We start from the raw sequence: 7,770 nt of genomic DNA on the forward strand, positions 1-7,770 counted from the left end.
AGTCAGTGGAATGAACAACTAGAATTTGATGGCAAGCATGCTCTGCCTCGGTGCTGCAGGGTGTTGGAAATTGCAGGCAGTCTTTCTTTGGGTGTGAGGCAATGTTAAATAAACCGGCAGGATTTCAAAGGCCAGGACCATTTTCACTGACTGCGGACTAGAAAGCAAATTAGTCTCCTGTGACATCTAGAAGCTTTCTGGAGTGTAATTGAAGTTGTTTGTTGGCATTGTTGATGATTTTTTTTTTTTTTTTTTTTTTTTTTTTTTTTTTTTTTTTTATTACTGATGTTCCAGATAGGGACAAATCTGCGGGCTCTGGTGTTGCTGTCATTTGGTTGCAGGCTCACTAATATGCAAGGTAGATCCCTGTCTGTAGAGATGTATTGCAAAAATCAAGTCTCCAGGACTTTGGAAGTCAGGAATACCTTGAAGAATGGTACTTGGCAGTGTTGCAATGTTTTACTAATAATTCCCCACCTGCCAAATTGAACACATGGCAAAAAGGAAAAAAAAAAAAAAAACACCTTTCAATTGCTGATGCTTTAATTTAGGCCGTTACTCTCAGATCTATTTACCTTCCGAAGAAAAAAAATAATTAAAAAAAGCGTCACCAGATCTTTGCTGTCCCAAGAACACGTGAAGGTCCAGTTTCAGTTTTTTTGGGGGTCAGATTTTGACTTAGCTTATTGTGTTTGCTCTTTGGAGTTCCCATTCAAGTAACACATGCAACAACAAAAAGTTTTCCTTTGATATTTTACACTTTATTGGTACTGTTTCTATGACTATCGCATATTACACAACTAATAGCAGTAGTAGGATTTAATTTGATCTGTGCAAGTCTCTTACCAGACCTGCTGTGTAATATGGGGCTGTGTAACACAGGGCTAAAGAAGTGTGCCTTTGGGCAAGTACTGACTTAAACACCTGCGAAGAAAGTAATGGCGTTTATAGCATGGCTGTAGATGGTGTCCTTGGTGTGATTTTTGGTTGTATGCGTAAGGGTGACTTCTACTGTTCCTTATACAGAATTCCCTCCTCAGATTTCAGAGGATTTTGTCTCAGAGTCTAAACAGTCTAATTCAGAGTAAGATAAAGTCACTAAATGCTTGCAAATGTGGAATAACTGTCACACCTGTACTAGGCTCTGTTAGTTCCTCAGTGCAAAAATTGTTATTTCTGTAATTTGTAACTCCATTTGCACAGCACCTGAACATCTTCTGAAAACAAGCAGTTTCTTATTGCAGTGCATTGATAAGGAGTAATGAAATATGTTTTACAAGTGAGAAACTGATTTAGAATAGTTAATTAAGATAAGTTGCAGTTCAGTCAAAATTTAAGCCAACATTTACCTCCTGGTAAAAGAAAAGGTTCCTTGCAAAAGATAAAAGCTTTCTTTAAGTGTTTGCTTTTAAAATATATTTTTCATTAATATTAGAAAGGTATGTATCGTTTTACTTCTGCAGTGGGTAATGCTTGCTCTCTGGACACTAATATGACTGTTCATGAAGATTGTTCCTCATGGGTAATTTTTTCTCAATGCAGTGAAGGGCAGTGAGCTCTTCAAAACTTGTGGGGGTAGGATGTCTTTCTATTTCTATACAGGTATACGGATAATATCTTTGGAACCAAACATTGCTATTTGCAAGGTCCTTCGGGCATGATGCGTTAGGAAACAAATAACTTAGTATGAAATTGCATCTCATCCGTTAGTGGAGTCCTGCCGGTGGGGATGCTTTTGGTGCACTGGCAGCAGCTGCTCACAAGAGGGAGCTCAGAGAAAGCGTCAAGTATTCCTGCAGTCAAGACAAAACAAAACAAAAAATCCTAATATACCTCCCTATATATTATGAACTCTGCTGTCTCCAAACATTTACATTCCCTGACTCTAAGCTTTCATGTCAAAAATTCAGTTTCATCTTCCAATATTTTTTCTGTATCTAGAAATTTGCTACGTTCTCTGGCATACTTAACTAAATTTTATAATTGCTCTCTTTTAGGCGTAGGCAACCCAAATGATTTCGTATATTCTAATCATGTTATGAATTTTCAAAACTGAAAGGTTTTCTATAAATAACCTTTCATAGAGTGAATTAATAATGACAATAACTGCAAAGGAAATTTCTCTCCTTTCTTTAACAGGAAGTGGTTTTGATCTTGAAATTATTTCCTGCTTCCTGATTTAAAACAGGTACTCATTCTTATTTTCTCTGTAGAAAATTAAATTCACCACCGTATCTTTTGCTATATTCATGTTAGCACTTTAGAATTTAATTGCTAGCAATTGCACACTTTTTACATTTTGACTGTCTTTACTACTAAGAATAAAATACATGTGCCATTAAAGTACCTCTTCTAAAGGAGATATTTCCATTTAATAATGTGTATTAATGTTCCTTGCTTTGCACTGATTGATGTGTTCACAACAGGGAATGTTTTTCAAATTTTAATACAGTTTTAATAGTTACGTTAGGTGACTTTGTTTGTGTTCAGTTTATGCATTTTTAGTGCCTTAAGATATTCACTGAACTTATTTTTTAATATGGCTTATTTAAAGTCCTATTTAATGCTTAATAGAAAAAAACTAAATTGCTATTGAAGAAGGTTGATTGGAAGGAATATATGCAGGTGTGTTAACTGTGGAACAGAGTATATTGCTTAAGAATTCTTGATTGAATAACTAATAAGTGATTTGTCCAATATTCTTTTCTCTGCTAAGCATCTTTGGCTGGCTGGTTTATACCTACTTAGTTGCAGGCAATGGTTTACTGGTAAGGTGAAAACAAGCTTTAAGACTTATGGAGGCTATTTCTAAGCATACACAGAACTTATCTGAAAATCCGCCTTTATTATTATTATTGAAAGAATACTCATTAAATCTATTTTATCACTTATGTTTAGAAATCAGGATTAATTATCTGATCCAAAATGGTCATCTGATGAAATGCTGGAATTTATTAAATGTTTTGAAATTATGTTCCATTAAAGAGAAAGGTTTGTTTTAAAGTCACTTTAGCACTATTTAATTTTAAAATAAATGCAACAAAAAATATTTTAAAAATATTTTAGATTTATGAAGTAGTAAAGATGGGTAAATATTTTTGAAAAATGTTATTTAAAATATTTTGTAATAAAATTGTTAAATGGGTATTACTTTGTAGGCTTTCTATGATTATATAGTAAATTAAATTTTGGTTTTGAGATGGTGCTGCGATTAACTTACTACAGACATGAACAATATTGTACTTAAATACGTCATTAAAGCAACAGTTGGCATTTTACAATAAATACATTGATAACAGGGGATCTAAATTCTTTCCCACTTCTATTTCGACCCCCCCATTAAAAAACAATTGTGCTAGGAGCTCTTTAGGTGTGTATTAGGTTTGACCGTGAACTCGTAGTTCTGAATTTTCTTCCTCATTGTAAGAAGGTTTTTCCCTGTAGGTAGGAAAGCAGAAAACAGATTGTGCTATATAGTGGTTCTGGGCTGTGATTCCATCACAGTGCTATTACTGCAAATGATGGATTACAGGAGGATTTTTTCCTGGTCTGTTGCAAATTTGTATATTGCAAATGCACTCAACATTTCAAGATTTTAATAATTACTATTAAAGCAACTGCTTTTTATTTTCTGATTACATCCAGGTCTCACATGGTACATGTTTGTTGTGGGTAGGTGGGAAATTTTTCCTCTTTTTTCTGTCCCTCTTCTGCCTTGGACCAATTTGTTTTACTTTGAGAGAGCAGGGTTGGCCTGTCAGCACAAAACCTGCCTGGATGTGAGCTGTATTAGCTTGTGTGTGTCATGTAGAAGAAAACAAAAAACTAGTAGGGTGGGATTTGACTTTTTCAGTTGTTTCCTCCCTCCACCATTTATTGCCATACGCAAAAGACAGGATTGTGGAGAGAAATCGGAAATGCAGTTATTTCAGAAATAAGCTGCGGTATCTGTAATTGGTGATGGTGATGATGCTAATGCAGTGTTTTAAAACAAGTGATTGCAGCTAGGTAGGAGCCAAAAGGCTCAAAATCATTAAATTCAGTAAGGTAACTGATGAACTAACAAAATATTCAGAAACTGACCAAGTGTGCATGACTAGAGCTCAGACTCGGCAGCACAGAACCTAGGAAGAGAAGCTGCAATCTGCTTTTCTCTCTTTTTTGTTTTAATGAATTGTGTTGTATATATTTTGGATTAGTGTGGGTCATAGCTCAGAAAACACCTTGATTTTAGATAAATAAGCTGCAGAGATGCCTCTTGGTTCTGTGTGTAAGAAATTTATTTTAAAAGGACGTGAAGTTGGGTATGTAGCAGATAATTCACATATACGGATTGATTTACTCTGATTAAATATTAGAAAGAAAAAAAGGGAATATTGTGCCTAAATTTATCAAATGCAACCCATGAGACAGGCAAGTAATACTGTGGTCCTTGGTGTCTGTTAAGCTGTAAGAGCCTGCCTGAGCTGTCCAAGTAAGTGAAATGCTTGGCTTGAGTTTTGAGCCATCTATAAATTCAGGTCTGTATCTACAGTTTTCAGGATAGAGTATTAAGCACCAATGTCTTTGAAGAGCTACACCTGTCAGTTTTAGCAATGGGGATTAGGTGTCTACATACCTTTCAGTGTCTGAGTCTCAGATTGTACGACTGCCTCCTGATATCAGGTATTTACCAGGTTTTGAAGTGTTGCAGGCCCTTCAGCCAGGATAGTGCTCACTGACCTTGTTCAGAGTTTCTCTTAAATTGGGTGGATGTTGGACTTGCAGACATCCTGGCTGTTTGATCCCGGATTTTCTTTGTCTTTTAGCTTGGTCTTCATCATCACATGTTCTTATGCCACTAGAAAATCTCATTGTTTCAGAAAAAATCATAATTGAAAGGATCATATCAGTCATCACCAATTATAGACATGAATTGGGTTATGATTCAGGATTAATACAGTAGGTAATGTGTTTCATAAGTGTAGTTGTGCTTTTCTCCCCTCAAACAAGATGCTAGTTAAATTTTCTGCATCTTTCCAGGGTCGACACGACTGCATGGTTTAAAATAGTCTAACTAAGATATTCAGTTCTCTTTTTAATTAGCCTGGCAGCAGTTTGGACTCATTCGTAGAAGAAAAATAAGAAACATTGTGTGGGACAGAATCATCTGATTGCAGTTCTCCTGTTGTTCTTCATCTATTGTATTAATATGATATTAACCAAGTAATTTAGCTTTTCACTGCCTCAGTTTCCTTTTTAAATTGGAAATTTATTTCTTCTTTTTGAATTAAAAAAAAAAAAAAAAAGTGATTCCTGATATAGCAAACCTACTACAACTGTTGATGAACTGTTTTCAATAATGCTTCTAGTTACCAAGTTCAGTTCTTCAGGACTGATGACCATTAATAATTGTGTTTCAGCTCAAATGCTGCCTGGGAAATGGATTCTGAAACTTGGATTTAATTTTTGTAGCCTGTGTGTCTGAGCTTATTTTCCCAGGTGGCCAAGTACTTTCGCAGTTTTCTGAGCTGCAGGTCTCGGTCTTAGATTGCACCAGGACAGTAGTGAATCTATGAAAACTTGGGACCAGGCATCTGAGATGAGAATGCCCAATTCAATATATACGAATAAACAGAACAGCAGGTGACTGCGTGAACCCTTTAGACTGAGATATTTGGGGAAAGTTTGTGTTGTGATAGAGCTGTTCTGTCTGTCCTGCCAGTGTTCTTTGTTGTATCTTCAGTGTTTTGAGAGTCTGCTGATCAGTGGTTCTGATTGTTTCTTTTCCTGTATCTGGTTCCAAACAACTGGATGCTCTGCCAATCTCCCAGATCAATGGGCCAAAAATGCATGTAGTTTTTCAGACTCTTTTTGTGCTCTACCTGTCTTTTGTACACATGTGGTCCAGCTAGCTGCAGTACTTAGCTTTGCAGCAGTTTAAAAATTTAGTCTGCTCCCTTCCTGATCCTTCTGAAGTCACTTCATCTCTCTCTCTCTTCTTTTTTTTTTTCCTGCTATTCTTTTAATTTTCCCCACTTAACCATGGAATAAAACCAGGACAACTCTAGAGACTTGATCTAGAGCTCAGTGAGATCAGCTAGGAAGACTGATACTGATTTTGGTGTTTGGGGATGTTCAAAAAGCCAGGGTGAGGAAAGGAGTTTTACTTGCCACAGTAAATACTATAGTAGATCATTGGAAGAGAGCTCAGCTTTGTATTAGTGTATAGATTTGCCATTAAATCATTAAGAGGGTCATTAGACTGATTCAAATTCAGTGTCGGATTTTCCAGATGGGCTTTCTTGGTATTAGTGGCACTAGTGTATTTAGAGTGAATTGCAGGAAGAGTGTCAAACAACTGTCAGGATGACTGCTGCTGAAACCTCTGCTTGGCTCAATTTGGAATTTATTGTCATTTAGTGAAAATATTTGTGAGAACATAACCTTTTGTAATATTTAATGCTTTATTGGCTATAAAAGATAAAATATAGAGTAAAGGGAAGTAAAATAGTATTTTTTTAGGTCAGGAGCTAGATTTATGCTTCTACTTACTGATACAATAATCAGTGGGTCATAAAGATCAGACTGCCTGCCTCCAATCTCTTCCTTTTTTTCTATGTGGGTATTCAACAATCCCTTCTTTGTGATAGTTAGGCCCATGGGAGCTTACCAAAACACCAGGCCCCTTTTGTCCAAGGGTATTAAATTAGCTATTTAGATCAAGAAGAATGTAGTGGATGCTTGTGTTTCAGACATTAAGCAGTTGGGATAGGACTAAATAGACTAAGATGCTTGACATGTGCAAATGGAGCACTTGCTCACAAGGGACACTCAGCTGTGTTGTGAGCTAATTCAGCACACAAAAACTAGGCATTAAATAAATTGTGCATTAACATTTGGTGGGGAGTAAGCAAAGAGATCTCAACTCTTCAGCTTCAAAGGAGTGATAGTGCATGCTTCACACTGTTTCACAATATATCTAGTGTGCTCTTATTCAAATAGATTGATAGTGGAAATAGCGTTTGAAGACTTCTCTGAAAAATGGCAACACACTGAAATTTTTCTTTAGATTGATAATCCCTATGCTGTGATGAAATTGATAAGATCTTGTGATCAGTCTTTCAGGAAGCGAAGACGTGAGTGGCACCGTGAGGGAATTCTCTTAAGTAAAGCAGGGTTCTGTGGCCGAGGAATGTGATGGCTGCATCTTTGTGACAGTGCAATTGTCCAGTAGAGGTACAGAGAATTTCATACTATATGCTATATGAAAATGACAGAGGGCTTTTTTTTTCCCCCATAAGTAGCAGACCAAGGTAGGCTTGCACCTGTAAATTACTGTAAAAACTCTGATAATTCCATTAGTGTATTTTAGAAGGGGCTGCTCAGGGCACATGACATTTTGTTGGATTAAGACTTCATTCTCAATTGTCTTGTTAAACCAGCTTTCTCAGAGGGTAGAATTAATCCCAAATATTCATTCCAAATAACTTAATTTCGTAAAGCCTGCAAGAAAGCGCCAGTCTCAGCGGTGTTTAGTGTAGACAGTACTTAGTATCAGTGCCATGCATTTGGTTCTGTTAATTTTATGAAGTTTGCAAGAACCATGAAACTACTTTTCCTCTTGAAACAAGGGGTTCAGGTTTGCTTCTGATCACTTCTCCCCTCTTCCTTTTTCTGCTTAGCCCATTCTTTCTACCTCTTAGTGGGAAAACAAAAAAACCCCTTTCTCTATTTTCTCCCTAAAAATGCCTAGTGTTGTGCAATTAAAAAAAATAAGTGAGAAAGCCC

This window comes from Patagioenas fasciata, chromosome 12 (assembly GCF_037038585.1).
Source record: "Patagioenas fasciata isolate bPatFas1 chromosome 12, bPatFas1.hap1, whole genome shotgun sequence".
NCBI classification, from domain to species: domain Eukaryota; kingdom Metazoa; phylum Chordata; class Aves; order Columbiformes; family Columbidae; genus Patagioenas; species Patagioenas fasciata.